Below are 21068 nucleotides of genomic sequence, written 5' to 3' on the forward strand. Positions count from 1 at the left end.
GTTAGCCATCTCTGCTACTAGCTCTGGCTTCATCTCCCATTCAATTTTCCTGTCTTGTACAAATGGTTTAATCTTTTCAGGGCTTTTAAAAGTGTAAGAATTACTTCCCGATTCCACAAAAAGTCTTGCTGGATAGAATATTGCAGGGAAAGCACCCAAATCTTCCCACTCAGCTTTCACCATTACAAATTCCCCTCCTCCCTCCCCTTTAATAACTTTGTGGTAAAAAAAGGGTAGATTTTTAGGAGTTTGCTCATACGCCATAATGTCATCCAACCTAAGGATCACATTTCCCTACTACAAATGTTCACAGACTGCCAGGAGAGTGCATGACATTACAAGTTGGAAGCACTTTTCTTAAAAAAGTAAAAACTTGAAGTAGGGTTACCATCCGTCCATATTTCCCCGGACATGTCCGGCTTTTGAGTCTCTAAATAGCTGTCCGGGAGGAATTGGTAACAAGGTTAAAATGTCTGGGTTTTTTTTTCCCTCCCTCGCCTCCCTCCCTCCCTTCCATGCAGAGTGCGGCTGCTGATTGGGAGGCTTGGCCGATTGAGCTGCTCCCATTGGCCTCCAGCAGCCAGAGCCATCCCCTGCTCCCCCCTCCCTCTGTCTGCAGCCCTGTGTAACACACGAACTGACCCACCGGGCAGCGTGTTTTGCAAACACGTGGAGCCAGAATGGTAAGAGGAGTCCGGGGGGGGGGCAGTCAGGGAGCGGGGGAGTGTTGGATGGGTCCCCGGCCTCCACCTGCCACCCCCCCGTGGATCTCCCCCTTCCCTGCCTCTCCCTTGCCTGCTTGTACTGCCAGAGCCAGCAGCAACTGCGGTCTGCTGCCTCCGGGTCCTAGCATCCCCCATCCACTAATGGGAAGACAGGCTGCCCTTACCCTGCCCTTCCACCCTAGCCCTGAGCCTCTCCAACGCCCCAAACCCCTCAGCCCCAGCCCTCATCCCCCCCGCACCCTAATCCTCTGCCCCAGCCCTGAGCCCCCTCCTGCATCATGAACCCCTCATCCTCAGACCCACAGCCCTCACCCCTACATCCTCTCCTATCCCCTTCCCACACCCCCCTCCTGCCCTCAAACTCCATCCAAAAGCCTGCACCCCCTCCCTTTGCACCGCCTCCCACCCCCAAACTCCATCCCAGAGTCTGCACCCCTCACCCCCTCCCCCAGCCCGGAGCCTGCACCCAACACCCAAACTTTATCCCAGAACCTGCACCCTGCACCCCTCCTGCACCCCAATCCCCAGCCCAGGACCTGCACCCCAGACCTCCAACCCCCCTCCCAGAGCCTTAGGCAGGTGTGAGAGGTGGGTTCTGGGCACCACCAAAATTTCTACAACCCTGCCACACATGCAAGTGGAAAAGGGTCGGGGCAGTCAGGGGACAGGTAGGATCCTAGGGGGGGGAAGTTAGGGTGGGGGGTTCTCAGCAGGGGGCAGTCAGGGGACAAGAAGCAGGGGGGGTTGGGGTTCTGAGGGGGGCAGTCAGGGGGTGGGAAGTGGGAGGGAGTGTATGGGGGCGGGGCAGGGGCGGGGCAGGGCAGGGCTCCCCCCCCCCCAGTGTCCTCTTTTTTGATTGTGGAAATATGGTAACCTTACTTGAAGGAATCCAGGAATATTGAAGAAGAAAAGAGAAAATGTCAAGTCATGGTGGTGAAATACAGACTCTTTAGTGTCAAGCAGTGAGGAATTATAAACATGTCTCTCCAAACAGTAGTCTGAACTCCTAATGGTTTTCAAATGTACATAAGAACGGCCATACTGGGTCAGACCAAAGGTCCATCCAGCCCAGTATCCTGTCTACCAACAGTGGCCAATGCCAGGTGCCCCAGAGGGAGTGAATCTAACAGGTAATGATCAAGTGATCTCTCTCCTGCTATATAGTCATGAGCAGAAATGGGCTAAAATGAGAGCCACTTACCTTAGCACCACCTATAGTACATGAAGGTTCAGATAAATGGGACCTGAATCCAAACGATCCCTGGTTGTGGGTCTGCAAAAACGAGAGATCTGAAATCTCAGGTTGATATAACTGGACAAGGGCCTCTTTTTGGCTCCTACACACTTTGTCAGTTTTCAGAATCCAGAGGAAATAGTTTTGATTACTGTCCACAGTACTCCTGACCTTACCCTCATGCACACTGCATGAAGAGCCACTGACCTTTACTATCACATAAATTGACTGAAACTGGAACTAAATTATCCTGCTCTAAGGAAGAGAAGCAACAGCAAAAGGATGAATAAGGCATGGAAATTCACCATGCCTGCTCCTGTCAGGCAAAAATAATTTAACAAGATATGGAAGGGCTATATTCCATCAGAAATTTGGAAGATTTAAGTTTGGTTGAGAGATAAGCGTTCAACTTCAGCGTTCCATGGAAAACAATCAAGGTAAACCCTATAAATAAAGAAACCCTGAAACATTAGTATCCAGGATCACAGAAAAATCAAAATTGTGTTAACTGAAGTACATCTATGCAATATTAATATCTATCTAGGTACTTATCGCCACATGCTTTGAGAAAGCATTACTAAACTGCCTGGGCCAAACTCAATAGGATTGCATCAAATTGAGTATTGAATTCAGCTTCCTGTTCAAATTTAGAATTATTCTGTACACACTTTCAAAGGCATAATATTATACCCATCTACATCAACAATCAGTTAGCTTCTTAGTTTGGCAGCCATTGCCATATTCAGTCTAAAACCTAAAACAAAATGTGTGTGTTAAATCTTGGAGAGCTGTGTATTTTAAATTTTCAGTTCATCTGAGGATTATATTTCCTTGACTGCTACATTTAATTCCACTTTATCATGAAGATTTCAATATTTTCCATTTTTTGTCAGGTCTGTTACTTCCACAACATATGATCATATCTATGGGGTTTTAAAATTATTATAGTTACTAGGTTACTTTGATATTACTTCAACTTTTTTTTCCCTGAGGATTGAGCGAAGCCATTAACTGAGCTGCAGAACAAATAGGTTTTCTTTTTGGAACTGCTTGATCTGCTGTTTGTGGCTTTAAAAATTTGTGTGAAGGATTTTATTGCTTTGTTTGAAAGATTAGTCCATGGGAGAGGACAGCCTGAAACATCTCTCTCTCCAAGTTTAAATCACATCTAACCGATTTTACTATAGTTATTTGCGTTGCACTTTTTCAGAATAATCCTTGTAACCTTGTGGATGCTTCTCTGCAGGGTTAGGATTTAACCAAAATCCTGTTTATTTAAGAAATAGAAGTAACACTATGATGGGATTTACAGACCCCAGAGACTAAGAGAGTGAAGGAGCAGTACATTTGAGAATGAGAGGCCCACAGAAAATGGTGACTCAGGAGACTTGGGGATGGCAAACTCTCAGACCTTGGTGGGAGTAGACAAGGATGAGGACCCAGGGGAAGGAACATCAGCCTCCACAGACAGCACCCCCAACACAGCTAGCCAAACTTTCCCTAGGAAGGTTAAATGTCAGGAAGGACTAAGTAAGGCAGTGGAAATGGATTATTTTCTGACAGAGTTGACTCTGTGGAGAAGTGATCCGACTTTAAGTCAAGCCTATGAACAGCTCATCTGGGTTAATGAGGAGGTGGTGGGACTGCAGTTCCTGAAGCAGTAGCCACATTTCAAGCTAGAAAGGGTTAAAGTGTATAAGGAGGAGAAAGACCATTGAACCAGAGAATTTAAAATGCAACTTCTCGTCACAAAGAAATACCAGAAGCAAATATTACAGTTGGTATACGCAATATCCTGTGGGGACACCTTGGTCAAGAGGAAATGCTGAAAAGACTGACACCCTGATTTGACTGGTGAAGTATTCACAAGGAAGTACAGGAGTAATGCACTTGCTGCCCAGAATGCCAGCGTATGAGTCTCAAATTCCCATGGCAGGAATTTGAGAGGACTGGCATGGACCTGATGAGCCCCTTATAAAAGAGCATGGCAGATTTCTAGCACACATTAGTTACACAGCCACATGGTACCCTGAGGAGATACATTGCACGCCACAAACTTGACAGCCCTTGCCCTGGAGTTCATCAAAGTGTTCTCCTGGGTGGCAATCACTCAAGAATGAATTAATGATCAAGATACTAATTTAAAGTCCTGTTAAAAATAAAGACCTTAAGAATTCTGCTGCACTATCCCCTATCCAAGGGATTGGTGAAAAGATTTAACAAGACTTTGGAAGTTCGTAGCCCTGGAACCTTGCCACTGATCAGTTGCTCCCACCCTTCCTGTTTGTAGTCCACAAGGTCCCAAGGGACAAGGCTCTCCTGATTTGAGTTACTGTAAAGGAGACAGCCAAGGGGAATACTACACCTCCTTCATGAGACACGGGAGGAGTTAATTTCCATTTCAACTAACACGATATAGTAGTACATGCTACAACTGAGGGAGAAATTAAACAACTTGGAATAGTTTTCAAGGGAGAACCTAGTGAAAGAGCAGCAGAGGCAAGCACAAGCCTATAACAAGGGATCCCACGTCCAAGAGTTCCAACCAGGGGACTGGGTATTACTTCTACTACCTGCTTCAGAATCCAAGCTGTTTGCCAAAAGGCAAGGCCTCTTTGAAGTAATCAGACAGATCAGTGCGGTAAATTGTGAGATTCTCCAGCATGGCAAGAGGAAGGACACTAAAGTGTTTCATGTCAAACTGTTAAAGACATTGGAGGATCAGGAATGGCTCCTGGTAACACTGTTTCCCCTCAGAACCAGAACTTGGGCCCCCATGCCCCCATATTTCCCAGCTCCGATCAAGTGCCACTGGGGGAGGGCCTACAGACAGAACAAGAATGACAGATCCTAAAGCCTGTCCAGTCCTCCTCTAATGTAGTGCCAGGTCAGACTCACCTGATGTTTCATCACACAGAGGCTGAGTCGGGGAAAAAGGTGTGAGAATTTTTGACTATTGCCGAAATACATGTGGAAAACAGTGCACTGCAGGCCACTATAAACCTCAGGGTAGTTGAGAAGTCGCACAGCGAATGGCGGAACCCCATCACGCTTGTGCCTAAGCAGGATGGGTCAACCAGATTTTTGCCATCTTTCAGAGGCTCATGGATAAAGTGCTACGGCCTCATGACCAATATGGAATCCCATACATGGATGATATTGTCATCTGCAGCACACAATTTGGATTAATCACCTAAAACACATCACTGTGGTTCTTCAGGCTCTCAAAAGAGTGAGACTTACAGCCAACCTGTTCAAATGCTGCCCAGCAAACCAAGAGGTGCCATACCTGGTGTACACAGTGGGGAGAAGGTGCCTACACCCATTAGTGAGAAAGGTGCAAGACTTCGCAGAATGCCCCCAGGCCAACACAAAGTCAATTCCTATGGTTTGCAGAGTATTATAGATGGTTCATCCTGAACTTCACTATAATTGCTGCCCCGCTGACAGACCTGTTGAAGGATGCAGCCCTCAACCAGGTCCGGTGGTCTCAAGATTGCACTAAGATTTTCGGCATGTTAAAGGGTCAACTGGCTCGAGAGCCTGTCTTGGTCTGCCCGGACTCTTCAAAGCCTTTTGCCGTGCAGACTGATGCCTTTGACATCAGAATGGGAGCAGTATTATCACAGGAGGTGGAAGGAAAGGGCTGCTCAATCCTTTACCTCAGCCAAAAACAGTTCCCCCGAGAAGTTTCATACTCAGTAATGGAGAAGGTGATCCTGGAAGTGAAGTGGGCTATCGAGGACCTCTGATATTATTTATGGGGCTAGTCATTCCATCTGGTGACAGACCATGCATCCCTCCCGTGGCTACATGCCAGGAAAGACCACAGCCTCTAAACCATGCAATCATACCTCTCACTGCAGCCCTATTGGTTCGGAGCAAGAAAAGATCACAAGAATACAGACTTGTTCTCATGGAAGAGAGAAGACTTCTCAGCATAGACCTACCCATGACACCAGGCCTGAAGGGGAGGGTATGCTGAGGGGTTACAAGACCCCATACAGACACTTAGAATGTGAAGGAGCAGCACTGAGCCAAGAGGGCCCCGCCCCTCAGCAGCTGCAGAGCATGCTCCAGATATTCCACAGGGCAGCTCAAAAGAGGACAGGCAAATGGGAGAGATTGTGAAGAAGAGGCTGTCTGAAGGAAGAAAGTCAGTTTGCAGCCTCTGGGGATATGCAATCCATGGTAGATGGGTACCAGTATATAGACTGTGGGCAGGGTGAATAAAAATCAATGATTTAAAAAGGTTTAAAAAAAAAAACAAAAAAAAATTTTTTTTTTTATTTAAATCAGATTTTTTTGATAAAATGCTTTTTGAGGAAAAAACCTAACTAAAGATGTATATTAATTAAAGCTATTATAGCTCAAAGATATCTCATCATGGAAGAGGGATTATAAATTCTAATTCTATAGTATGAGACAATATATTCATGTAATGTTGAAGAAAAGTTTTGCAAATGAGTTCCAATAGTTCATGGATTAGGGACCCAATTTTATGGGGTTCCATGGGCTTCTGTATAGATAATTTAGGTTAATCTTTCTATCTACCCAATGGGACTTAGTGCTCAGTCTAGAAGATACCATCAGAGACGCTTAGTTTTGCAGTTCTCAAACTGTGGATTTGTGTCTCCAGAAATAACATGCTTGTTAACTGCAAAAATATTTTAAATAAATAAATAATATATAGAGGTGAGAAATAACAGACCTCAACCCTATTGTCCCTCTGCAAATTTGTGTAAACAGACTCAATCCCTTACCTCTCTCTCAAAGTGCAAAGTTTCAAAAAGTTCAATGAATAGAAGATTGTTGGGGGCGGAATAAATCTGGACAAGGAGAAGTCTGGAGATAAATGTGAGAAGGGAAGGACAGGCAGTAGAAACAAAAGTGAAACTGTTTGAGCACCATATTCCAGAAGTCTTGAGGTCTTTTGAGTGTAGCCTTCATTGATTTGAGATCTACCATACCATTCTCTCACTAGAAGGGAAAACCTATAATGGCAGCAGGCTGTAAAAGAGACCCAGTTTGGGAATATTTTAATGAAGTTTCTCAACCTGTGGGTAAGACAGGCATGCGTGCAAAATGCAAACAGTGCAACAAAGAAATACAAGGCCTGGTTGCCCGAATGAAACAACATCATGAGAAGTGTTCCTTCTCAGGAGGAAGCTGCATTGAAGATGATGAAAGGAACATGTCTGAACATGCAGCATCTTCATGTTGGTAAACTTTTTTATTTCATACTTCTTTCTTAAGGACTGCCTGTCTTCCTTCTGGACTATTCTTGAATTCTCATGTTTGAGCAAAAAAATATAGTTGTTATTCTATGGTACTATCATTTTAGATGCAGTTGTGATAAAAAATTAATAGCTGAAATTGGCAGATCTTCCTTTTACAAGTTCACATTTAAAGTAGTACTGAGCATCAGTGAATGCAATGAGAAATACTAAACGAGCAGTATGATAATAATTAAATAACTGCATTGACTTATTTTGTTTAGGAGAATCCATGCTCAACATACAGGATTCTGAAGACTATTCACCTTCAAGATCACCATCATTTTCTATACTTCCAGAGTTATCTGCCAATGATAGTGTTTCAGTCACATCATGTATGTCACATAGCCACAGTATATCACCTGCAGCAAAAAGAAAAAAAAAAATCTCCATCATCCAGAAACAACCATAGATAAGTTTGTGATAAGAACCAGCCGATTACAAATAGAGGTAATTGATGAAAAAATTGCCTGGTTTGTTTATGCAACAAACTCTCCTTTCCGTATGATTGAGAACCCACACTTCATTAACATGGTTCGGTCATTAAGACCAGGATACAGTCCACCCAACGGAGCAGATGTTGCAGGCAATTTGCTGGATAAAGTGTATGAAAGAGAAATTGAGCCGTGTGCAAAAGGTCTAGAGGGTAAAATTGTTAACCTGAGTCTTGATGGGCTGAGCAATGTCCACAATGATCCTGTTGTATGTGCTTGTGTAACAACAGAAGAAGACTATGTCTTCCTGACAGAAACAATTGATACATCAGAAAATGCACACACAGCAGAATGCTTACAAGAAGTAGCAGTAGAAGCTATAACAAACTGTGAAAAAAAATTCAAATGTCTAGTACGCAGCTTGGTCACAGACAATGCTGCAAACGTATCTAAGATGAGAAGTAATTATTTAGAAGAGAGTCTCAAACCAACAACATATGGTGGCAATGCTTATTTGATGCACCTCCTAGCCAAAGACTTCAGTGTTCCAGAAATAAAGGCTAATGTTGCTGAAATTGCAAAATACTTCCATAACAACCACTTTGCAGCAGCTGCTCTGGAAAAAGTGGGAGGAACCAAGCTAACTCTCCCACAAGACGTGCGATGGAACTCAGGAGTGGACTGTTTTGAACACTATATCAACAACTGGCCTAATCTGACAGTTTGTGAACAAAATCGTGAAAAAAAATAGATGGCACTGTCACAGGCAAAGCTCTTAACATTGGACTTCAGAGAAATGTTGAACACACACTTAGTACCCTGAAACCTATTTCTGATGCTTTTGAAATTTGGAAGGAACTGAGTGAGATCTTAAAAAGAGAAATATGCTATGACAGAGTTCAATTACAAGCATTAAAAAAACAAATGGGACAAGCACTATCTCCAGTTCATTGTCTTGCAAATATTCTCAATACTAGGTACCAGGGTCAAACCTTAACTGCTGAAGAAGAGGAGTTGGCTATGACACGGATATCCAGCAATCATCGCTCCATAATGCCAACTATAATAAACTTCAGAGCTAAGGGTGAACCATTCAAGAAATATATGTTTGTTGATGATGTTTTAAAGAAAGTCACACCAGTGAACTGGTGGAAGTCACTTAAGTACTTGGATTCAGAGACTGTTGAAGTGATAATCTCACTTTTAACAGCAGTAGCTTCTTCTGTCGGAGTAGAAAGAATATTTTCTTCCTTTGGACTAATTCATTCCAAACTGAGAAATCGTTTGGGACCTGAAAAAGCAGGAAAGCTTGTTTTTCTTTTCCATATTATGAACAAACAGGACAATTAAGGTGAAGACCACTCAGTTAGCTGCAGAAGCCATTATTTTAAGTTTCTCATGCTGACCTAATCGATTTAATTTTTTTTTAATATTTCATTTAACTTTTTTAGTTAAAACAATTTTAACAAAAACAAACCTGATTTTAAAAAACTTGAAGGTTTAAGTAAACTCAAAAATTCATATGCTTATTTTGTTAAAATATTATATGTTTGCTGTTGAAGAAAAAAACCCAATATACATAACGTCGTTGTTTTAGTTAAATAAAACAATTTAAATGTCTGTCTCGTGATGTTCTCCTCCTACTACAGCATGGCAAGAAAATCCTCCAAATATTATCGATTAACCTGTTGAATTGGAGATAGCTCACCTCCCAATGACTTCATAAATATCTGCTTCAATTACTTTTGGTAAATGAAATAACCAAACAATCATTCATTTTCTGATATAGCTGTAAAACTAATCTGAAAAGTTTTCAAAATAAATCACTTTAAAAATGTATAGTGTGTACCTTCTAAAAATGAAACCTACATCTATCGCTGAGTTGTGAGGAATATGTATTAAGCTTATAGCAACCAACAAGAATGCACTTTTATTTAGAAATCCGTGATTAAATCTAGTCTTCCTGACTAGTGATTTAAATCAATTTGATTTAAATTAAATCCACCCTGACTGTGGGTAAGACCCCAGCCTAGTAGGGGCCTGACCCTTTTCCCTTTCCTGTTCCCTAAGGGAGAATAACTGAACACTGAGGAGAACACTTATTTGACCAACTGAGCTGCGGAGACTGAGAACTCTCCGCTGTGGTGGTGAAGAACCTGCACCCAGACAGTGAGGAGATAAGCAGCCACCCAGGTGTACCAGGAAGAAGCAACCGAGACACTTCATGCCTCTCCTCCTTGAGCCCTGGACCAGAATCCTGTGGAGGGGGTGGGCCTTGGTCCCCCATTCCTTCCTCCTCTCCCCCATCTGGCCAGGGGAATTCTAGAGCACCAGGGAAAGACAGACCACAGCTTGACCGCTAAACCCACGGACTACCAGGCAAGCCCATGGCAGGTGGAAGGACTGTCAAGCCTTCCCACTAGGCCTGCTGGCCTCTGAATGAAACCCACTGCAAACACACACAAATAAAAACAAACATTTAAACTCTTTTCGTCTAGCCACAGCTTGCAAAAAGTCCCCATTGAACATGCTACCAGATTTAACCTCAAAGGCTGAAACTTAGTGGCATTAAAAACACTTGACCGCTTGCAGCAACCTTTGGCTTTCTTAGTCCATGGTGCCCATAGTCTGTTCATTTCTTTTTTGTAGGTAACAATCTGTCATGGCATTAAGACAAAGCATCATTCTGAGTTCTTTTGTGGCTTTCACTGCCTCTCCTAGATTCAGCATCCTCCTTTTTGCAGATACAATCTTTGCATTGCCTTATATATAGCATAGGACATTTCAAAAAATTATTTTGAATCTGTCCAATATTAGCAAATTTATCATTTCAAAATATAGTCTCTTCCCTCTCAACACATACCATCCAGGATGGTTTGGGCAATAATCTTTGGTCTTATGTCTTTTAACGTTTTCATTATTTTGGATTCAAAAGGTCAGAAAGGATCATTGGGATAATCTAGTCTGACCTCTGCACATTGCAGGCCAAAGAATCCTGCCCACCCACTCCTGTAATAGACCCACAACCTCTGGCTGAGTTACTAAAGTCCTCAAATCATGACTTGAGACTTCAAGTTACAGAAAATCCACCATTTATACTAGTTTAAACCCGCAAGTGACCCTTGCCCCATGCTGCAAAGAAAGGCAAAAAACACCCAGGGTCTCTGCCAATCTGACCTGGGAGAAAATTCCTTCCTGACCCCAAATATGGTAATTAGTCAGACCCTGAGCATGTCAATAAGACCCACCAGCCAGAACACTGGGAAAGAATTCTCTGCAGTAATTCAGAGCCCTCCCCATCTAGCGCCATCTCTGGCCGTTGGGGATATTTGCTACTAGCAGTCGCAGAATCTCATCAGACAATCCCCTTCATAAATTTATCAAGCTCAGTCTTGAAGCCAGTTAGCTTTTTTCCCCCACTGCTCCCTTAGAAGGCTGTTCCAGAACTTTATTCCTCTGAAACCATCTAATTTCAAGCCTAAACTTGTTGATGGCCAGTTTATAGCTATTTGTTCTTGTTTCCACATTGGTGTTTAACTTAAATAACTCCTCTGCCTCCCTGGTATTTATCCCTCCGATGTATTTATAGAGAGCAATCATAGCTCCCCTCAGCCTTCTTTTGGTTAGGCTAAACAAGTCAAGTTCCTTGAGTCTCCTCTCCTAAGGTAGGGTTTCGATTCCTTTGATCAGCCTAATAGCCTTTCTCTGCACCTGTTCCAGTCTGACATTAACTTTCTTAAACATGGGAGACCAAAATGGCACACAGTATTCCAGAGGAGGTGTCACCAGTGCTTTGTATGATGGTACTAACACTTCCCTGTCTCTACTGGAAATACCTAGCCTGATGCATCCTAGGATTGCATTAGCCTTTTTCACAGCTGCATCACATTGGTGGTTCACAGTCATCTTGTAATGAAACAATACTCCCAGGTCTTTCTCCTCCTCCATCGCTTCCAACTGATATGTCCCCAGCTTATAGTAAAAATTCTTCTTGCACTTAGTACTATTAAATTTCATCCCATTTCTATTAGCCAGTTTTCAAGGTCACCCAGATCTTCTTGTAAATAAAGAAGAGGAACAGAATATCATACAATACCTCCCAACTTTGTGTCACCCACAAATTTTATTAGCACACTCCTACTTTTTGTGCCAAGGTCCTGAATGAAAATGTTAAATAAAAGATTCATCACAAACCCAATTCCTGAAGAACTCTACTAGAAACTTCCTTCCAGCCTGACAGTTCACTTTTCAGCATGACCCATTATATTCTCCCCTTTAACCCATTACTTATCCACCCTTCAATTCTCATACTAATCCTCATTGTCTCTAATTTAACTAATAATTTCCCCATGTGGACCTATATCAAACAACTTACTGAAATCCAGGTAGATTAGATCTACTGAATTTTTTTTGTCTAAAAAATCAGTTATCTTCTCAAACAAGGAGATCAGGTTGGCCTGTCATGACCTTTTATAAAACCACACTGTATTTTATTCTACCGTTTACCTCTATGTCCTTAAGTAAATGTCTTTCAAAATTTGCTCTCACCATAGGTGGTTTTTGTGTGTCCAGATAAATATGAAATCCTGTAACAATTTTAATTTACAGAATATGGACAATTATTTTTTCACATGCAGCATAGCTGTTGGAAATGAGAAATGAGTGGGGTTTCAACTTCTTTCAATTAAGATGTTCACACCACAAATGCCAAATCCTGTCTCTCTCGGAGCATCCTACTTGCTCGCAGCCTCTGATATACAAGTAGGCAATGCAGTAGATTGTCCTCATGATGCACTGTGTTACAGAGGATCTGTGAAACCCCTCTTCTACATACCTGTTCTTTACTGCCTATACAACAGTAAAAGGTGATGTGTTGGAATTGGGAAGGTGGGTGGGTCAAACCAGAGATAGTGGAGTCAGCATTTAAGGCCAGTAAGGACCACTAGATCATCTAGTCTGAGCTGTATATCACAGGTCACCAATACCACCCAGCATCCGCACCGTAAACCCAACAACTGAAATTAGACCAAAGTAAATGAATTCCACAGGAGGCTAGACTATTATGTGCCACAGGCAGAGAATAGGAGGGACCAAAGTGCACCAGTGCTTGAGGCCTCTGCGATAGCAGAGGAATGATTAAATGAGATATACCCAAATAACACTGTCAAGTGGCCCGCAACCACACACTGCAGAGGAAGGTTTAAAAATCCCCAAGGGCACTTTGCCAATCTGACCTGGGGGAAGATTCCTTCCCGACCCCACATATGGTGATCATGAGCATGTGACCAAGAACCAGCCAGCCAAGCACTTGAGAGAGAGAATGCTCAGTGCCATCTCAAAGCCCAAGTCCACCTTGCCATCTCCAGCCATGACCCTCCTTGATGCTGCAGAAGAAGGATATTATACAAAGTTGTCATTAGCACACTCTTAATTAATCACCTTGGCACTAAAAGTAGAATATTGTATAAGATTGGTCCCAAGACCAATCCTTGAGGAACTCCATTAGTAACCTCTCTCCAGTCTAAGAATTCATCTTTCAGCACAACTTGTTGTCTTCTCCTCTTTAGCCAATTCCTTATCCACCTTATAATAGTCTCTATACTGATCTCTATGCTAGATGCCTAGCAGAGTGACTGTGACACTAAGCCCCTGTACTAACCTTTTGTACAAAATATGCCTTGTGAGGTATCATTTGAAAATAACCCACTGATCATTAATATTCTTGTGTGATGTATGTATGTATGTATGTATATGTTAAGAGTTATAAATATAAGCTGGAATCATGACTGAAGTGTTTGTAAACCAGGTATTGTCAGGGGAGTTGATAAACAGGACTATCCTAAACAAAGGAATGTGTGTTTATTTCAATTTATATATAAGCAGTAAACAGAGCCACCAAGAAAGCAGGGGAGATGATGGCAGGAAACAACAATTTGTATTTCGGGAAACTCAAGTGGGGGAAGAAAGAATATGAAGCTTCCTTCACCACCAGACTCCAGGTTACCTTCCTCACACTTGAATAACTTTGAGAGGTAATCCATTTCAAAGATTTACTGGTCTGTAAAGACAAGGGGCTGAACCTCAAGTGATAATCAATTGAAGCAATTGATGGTATACAATATCATTGTATTATAAAAGTATATAGAGTGAGGTCTTTTCTGAAAGCTAATGATAATACTGGTGGTTAATATCATTGTGAAATGTTATATTTATCCCCCTAAACTATATGTACACTTTATGAGGAAATATGGATACTTAATTATATTAAGTTTTAAAGTCTGTGACCAAACAGGTTCCCTCCCTCCCATACAGGAAAGACAGCAGCTATATACCGGTCTCCTATGTAAACTAAATAAGGTCTGAGCAGAAACAATAGAAGCCCTATTTACATAAAAATGAACAGGGAGATGGGAAGCTCAGTGGAGGGTAAAAACATCATGAGATCATCCTGCGTTTTGAAACAAAGTCACAGAACTTTGGAAGATATAAGCAAAGACAAAAGCCTTCTTTGGCATCAATTACTAGACAGATATAAGGGAACAAGGCTCTTGCAAGCTGAGAAAGATGGGTACTTCAACCAAGGGGCAGGATGGGTTGAAGTATCTGGAAAGTGAATATAGGTGAGAAACCATCATCTTGCTAGATTAAGTTTTAAACTTAAAGTTGCATATTTCATTTTTATTTGCTTGTAAATCTTTCTAACTTCATTCCTTTTACTTGGCATCATTTACATTATGTCCTACTATTAATAAATTTGTTTTATTTTTACTGTAAGCCAGTTCAGTGCTGTGTTTAATTGGAACGGTGTATTTACTACAGTTAAATTAATAAGCAGTCATGTATTTTTGTGTCTTTAGAAAAACAAACAAACTTTATTTCTCTGAACTGTCCAGAAGAGGGCTGGACTGCTTGGACATTACAGAACACACAGTTTGGGGAAAACTCAGACTGAATGTTTTGGGCCACATTGCTAGTTGTAATCAAAGCTGGTGGAAGCCAGAGCAGGGCTGTAGACAAGCTACTGAGGTCAGAGCTGCTGAGCCAGGGCTATCTAGCACACAGACACTCTGAATGCAGCCTGCATGCTCCTAGGCTGGCTGTGAGCATCCCACGTTGACAGCTGCATCAGCAAAACATTGTGAGCCACCCAGGGTAGCAGGGCAAGTGGTGACAGCCCCTCACTGGTCCGGATCGCACTCCAGAACATCACAGTGCTACACAAACATTTTGGAGTCTAACAGTTATTTCTCCTCCAGACAAGCAGCCATTCCTAAGTTACATTCTCCTAAGTGCTGACCCCTGGAAAAGGTAATATACTTGTACACATATACAATGTATAACTAGATACATAACATTTCACAATACACATCCAAGATCCACCTCCAAAGGGTGTACCCTCTGGCCACATGAAAAATGTTGCTATACTTATATCCACTGGGGTCCCCAAGGAGGGCATCTCCACCCAGAGCAGTGGACCTAATTACCTAAGCAGCTATAAGGAGTCTCAATCTCATGACTACAGGGGTTTCCTGCTCAGCTTGCAAAGCCAGGGGAACACTTTAGCTTTAAAAATCAATAAATGCCATTGCAAATGGGAAACATTCTTGTCAATTCCCATGTTAGGTTCTTGTTTCATCCAACCCTACAGCTCAGGTTTTTTCATATTTTACTTCTGAGGTGGGGTTCTCTTGTGTACGTACACACACACGACTGAAAATTAAACCTTCCAAAGTTAAAAGCAACAGTGCAAAAATGCTTTAAGGAAGAAAAATACTCTTGTGCATATCCAAACACTTACTGTCAGCTCCCAATTTGGAGAGGATGACCCGTGTAAAAAAGTAGGGGAGTGTACAACTGCTTGTGCCTGACAAACTTTACCACAGAGTTTCGGGCTTTTTCCTTCTTCATTTTCTAGCTGCAGGAGTAGGATTCTCCAGTACAAAGCAGTAAACACAAGGTGGTTGGTTTGCTTTAAATGAGCAGGATTCCCATTAGACCCCAACCAGCTTAACATAAATTTCTCAGATCATCCTTTTTTGCTTTTCCTCCCACAATACCTATGGGTAACAATTAAGATGAAAAAACTACAACAAACCATAGGGGCTTAAACCACTGTGATGATGAAGGACTCATTCAGATTTCCACCCCCCTCCCCAACTAAATAGTTTTTCTTTGAAGAACACTTGGCCTTTCCTTGTTTACTGGAGAAAAAAAAATCACAGGACTTTCTAGAGTCTTCCTGTGCAGCAGCCACAGGATGCTACACAGGAACAGAAAGTTAAAAATACCAAGATAGATTTTAAGAATGAGTTTGGGCAATCAGGGTGAAATTCACTCCTGTGCAAAGGGCCAACATAATACTACAATATAGCGTAAAAGGAACCAACGTGGTGCATAGGCCTCACATTGGCCCCCTGTATGGGTGAATATCATCCTTCAAGGGGACATAAGCCTTCAGTAAAAAGAAAACAATAGCAAAGGGAGCTGAGTGGGGCAAAAGCAGTTATATAATACTACACAAAGCATAAAACTATTCTACACATTTGAAGTGCATTTTATTTACACCACCATCAGCAGCTAAAAACAAGCTATCTACTCATCACAAGGGAAAAAATTATTATGAATATGAATTATGAAAAACAAACCTTGGCTACAGAGATCAAGTGTTTTCTCTGAGCACAGCAAAACCAGTTGTTCTAGCATGCATGTCTCATAATTTATATTATTTTGTTCATTTGTAATCTATCAGTATCCAGCAAACTTCAAATTAGAGTCCAATACTTGTCTTATAAAGGACACATTCAAAGTGTTAATATATGGTGAGCAGGATGAAAATACTGAGATACCACACCCCTGTACAAACACAGTTGCATCTATCACAAGGTTGACATGACAAAAGTTTCTTAATCACCAGGAAGCTGAATTTTTTTCACCAGGAATTTTTTTCACCAGGAATTTTTTCACCAGGAAGTCCTGTTTCTTATAAATGGAAATCTTTCTGTAGCCAACTGATCACATTTTAGTTCTAACCCTGTAAAACCCTGCAAGATGAGGAGGTCATCAGACTCACACAAGGTCAGGTCCTAAGACACAACTTAAATATAAATCTATTTTTCACTCTCCTGCATATCTGGAGGATAGCCATAAAATCAAATATTATGTTGGCAGAAAATAGCTCTCTGCGCTAATTTGTAAATGGTACTGTGTTCCCTGCTGCTTGGGGGGGCGGGGCAGGGGCTGGGAAGTTTTTGTAAACAAGTTGTTTGGTTTCTCTTCCCCTACCTTTATGATGACATCAGTATGAATCTGTTATCAAAGCAACCCCTGCTAAAGAAGATAAAGAATGGAACAGCTGCAGATTCTTCATAATTATGTGTAAATCTGCTTGACAAACAGTACTGCTGCATCCCATAATCCCAGCACCAATGAAATCAAATGACCTGATGCTGCTATGACAGGAGGACTCTTCACTCAGGTGCTGTGCTGCAGTGATACCCACAACACACTTAGCAAAACTAGAATTAAATTCCATCTATTCTCTATAGAGTTGATACATTAACAACAGAGAATTAAATCACAGCACTGCTACCTACATTTATTTTTTTATTATATCTTATGCTGTCTCACAGGAATAACTGAACTGTTCTTATACTGGCAGGGCTTTTTTTTTTTTTTTTTTTTGCAAACAAAGAAAATAAGCAATATACAGCTATCAGTGTCTGATTCACTCTCCTTTGTGTTTCTCATCTAGTCCATTCTTCATAAGCATTTCTCTTCACATAACAGAGTGGTCAATGACAACAGTCGCAGATATATTTAGGTTAATAGAGAGTAAACTTTCAAACAGTAAAGACCAAACCAAGAAAACTGAGAACAAACAGAGACCAGATGTGCATGATAAAAAAAATTATTCTGGATGGAAGTCTTATAATGGGTTGAAGCCCAAAAACTAAGGAGTGTACCATACATCTGGCATTAAGTTTTCTTTCGTTTAAGAGAAATATGGTTGTCTCAACTGAAGATATTTTTTCACCCACTCTATTATGCTTCCACTAGGGTAAGTGAAGGTAACTCTGGTAAGAAACTCAGCGCACTATGAATTGCAAATTATCGGAATTGTTCTGGATTATGGTTTAGTTTTTAAATAAATGTTTAATACCACCTACCTAAGTACAGTTAGGTCAAAATCCTGGCCTGTTCTGCACAGGGAGAAGAGAGAAAGTGTAAAGGTGCTCTCTCAAACTGTGCATCCAAGTAGCAGGACAAAATTTCTCCCCAGAGATAGAGAGAGAACTAGGTAGGAGAAGCAGCTACCGAAGCAGGTGGGATATGACTCAAAGGGAGACAGGATGGCCACCTGGGGGATGTCCAGCCCCCATAGCTAGCTCCTGAAAATAGTAAGGGGGGGGGGAGCATATTAACCAAGAGAGCACAGTGCTCTTTTTGAGAGCAGGAATGAAGTCCCTGATAGCGAGTCACCTAATACTAGTCCAGCTCTGCAACGGCAGAATTGCCATAGTACCAGAAGAACGGCCTACTACTCTCTTGCTTCCCCTTTCCACATCATCCTGCTCACTAAAGGCCTGATCCAAAGCTAACTGTAGTCAACATGTATCTTTGACTTCAATGAACTCTGGATCAGGCATAACAAAAGCAGGATTCATCATTAGTGACTTACTTTCTAATAAAATCTCTTATTAGTTTAATATTAGTTCACATCAGTATAAGGTGTCTTAATATTTTTCCTGTAATCTGTAATGAAATACAAGCTCTCAACTGAGGAGATTACTGCTGCCATCTAGTGGCAACCTCCATTATAAACAGGTTATTAAAAATGAGGCAGACAGCCCAGTGAAAAAAGGGGGCACTGTCCACCTACAGCAACCATTCCAGGAGGGATTTTGGTGGCCTTATCCATCCATCCAAGTGACTGCACCAAAAATCATCTTTAAGGCAGTTACAGAGACCTCTCAATGAATACACTTAATTTGCCAGGTGGCTATTGTTATTCTTGTGTATTCAGCTGCCAGAGCTACCCAGCAGAAACTAACTACTTTAACACAACTTATTACTTCATCACAAGTTAGAATGTGATAACATTACGAGGACTCAAAACACTCAAAAGAAAGGGGTATCCCATTTCAAAATCTGTCCCTTTAATCTAAATGTTCTCAGAACATTTTCTTTTGGAAGAAATATTCCAGTTAGGAACCGGCATGGTTAAAGTCCCCGTTTAGGGTTAGGGTTTGCATTTGCTTGCTGCACTTTGTTTCTTGACAGGGTTTTCTGATTTGAAAACTGAAGTAAAGCAATTTCTAGAGCACACTCTTGCAACTGTGGTCAGTGCTGGCAGTGTGATCATGTTTACATGGAGGTCCTCGTAAGTGTGTGTAGCAGCATGAGAAAAAGCACAAAAGTACTTGTTTGATCATTTAACAAGTGGGTGATGGATTCTGGCATCACTGGCTGATCAGAGGTGGGAGTCAACATTTCAATAGCGAATGAGAAGTAGGACAGGGATAAGTCATGAAGGGCCTTGGAAAGGAGAACAAGTAGCTTACATTTGATGTGAGAGAAAGGGGGGAGCTAGAGGAGAGAGGGTGACACAGTCAAAGTGACGGGGCAGCAGAATAATCTTTGCAGCAATGGATATGAGCAGGGCAGAGGAAAGACACAAGGTGATGAGCATCACCTTGCGGGAAGGATAGCTCAGTGGTTTGAGCATTGGCCTGCTAAACCCAGGGTTGTGAGTTCAATCAATGAGGGGGCCATTTAGGGAACTGGGGTGTGTTTAAAAAAATAATTAAATTTAAAAAAAAAACCCTCTCTGGGGATTTGTCCTGCTTTCAGGGGTTGGACTAGATGATCTCCTGAGGTCCCTTCCAACCCTGATATTCTATGAGTCTGGACAAGAGTTTTAACTGGAAGCCAAGGACAGAGCCCAGAGGAACCCCCACAGAAAGTGGCGATGAGGAGGATCCTCTGAAGGACAAGCTGACAGAGTAATTAGAAATGCAGACAGAGAACCAGGAGGGGACAGACTCTCAGAAGCCAAAAGGAGGACAAGGAGTATAGTTGACTGCATCAAAGGCAGCTGACAGGTCAAGGAAGATGAGGACGGAGTATTGGTTCAGAGCTTTGGGTAAGAAGAGCTCATTAGAGACTTTGATTAGAGCAGTTTTAATGGAAAGCAAGGGATGGAAGCTGGATTGAAGAGGGCCCAGACCATGACTGTAGACCAGGGTTCACCAACTTTTCAGAAGTGGTGTGCCGAGTCTTCATTTATTCACTCTGATTTAAGGTTTCACGTGCCAGTAATACATTTTAATGTTTTTAGAAGGTCTCTTTCTATAAGTCTATAATATATAACTAAACTATTGTTGTATGTAAAGTAAATAAGGTTTTTAAAATGTTTAAGAAGCTTCATTTAAAATTAAATTAAAATGCAGAGCCCCCCGGACCGGTGATCAGGACCCAGGCAGTGTGAGTGCCACTGAAAATCAGCTCACGCGCTCGTGTGCCATAGGTTGCTTACCCCTGCTGTAGACAGTGCATTCAATTAGCTTAGAGATAAAAGGGAAAGGGAAATGGGGCAGTAATGGGAGAGACAAAGGGGTGTGGGCCCAAGTGTGTATTTTAAGATGGGAGAGATTAAGTATGTTTGTACTCTGAGAGAAAGAGCCAGATGACAGGGATGAGAGTGGGTATGAGGAAGATAGGATTGGATGGAACAGAGAGTCACTGAAGCAAGTGGAGGAATTAAAGGAGAAGAGCAGCCAAGAAACTTCTGCACCCATGACAGGGGAGAAGGAGGTGAGTGTTTCAGGAAGGTGAGCCAAAGGGAGAGGGAAGGTCATGTCATAGTTAGTCAATTTTCTCTTGGAAGAAACCAAGTAAGATCCTGTACAGAGAAAGAGGTGGAGGCAAAAGGAGGGGCAGGAGTCAGGGATGGCAAAAAACACAGCTGGGATTGAGAGCACGGGATTCAATTAAGTTGGAGAGGTAGAGTTGAAACCTTTCACTCTGCAGCAAATATAGGCACAAATTATTCTCAAAACTTTATTGGTTATAAAAAATTACAAGGGCATCTGCAATAACTATCAGCATAGACACCTTAGCAATGCTGCACAACTTTTCAGGAGTGAATGTTTGGAGTGACCTTGCCATACCAGCAAGATTTAGAATCTTAGCACTCAACAGGCAATGTTCTGTAGGGCTGCAGAAGTATACGGTTCTGATAGAATGACAGCACATTTTCAACAGTTATTGAAGAAACTGAAACTAAGAATTGCAATTTTCTCTTGTTGTGTCCCAACAGCTAAAAAGTATTTCATGCTTCCTGCAAGTATTTCTTGGTGGGCAGTTTGACAGCTTATTCTTTATTTTCAGTTTTTATTTG

At 41.9% G+C, this 21068-nt stretch overlaps 1 protein-coding gene across 16 annotated transcripts in view; it reads right to left on the minus strand.

Moving 5' to 3' along the window:
- Positions 1 to 21068, minus strand: part of INPP4B (inositol polyphosphate-4-phosphatase type II B) — a 496579-nt gene that overhangs the window by 405978 nt on the left and 69533 nt on the right. The window lies entirely within an intron of this gene.

Source organism: Chrysemys picta, chromosome 5 (assembly GCF_011386835.1).
Source record: "Chrysemys picta bellii isolate R12L10 chromosome 5, ASM1138683v2, whole genome shotgun sequence".
NCBI lineage: Eukaryota > Metazoa > Chordata > Testudines > Emydidae > Chrysemys > Chrysemys picta.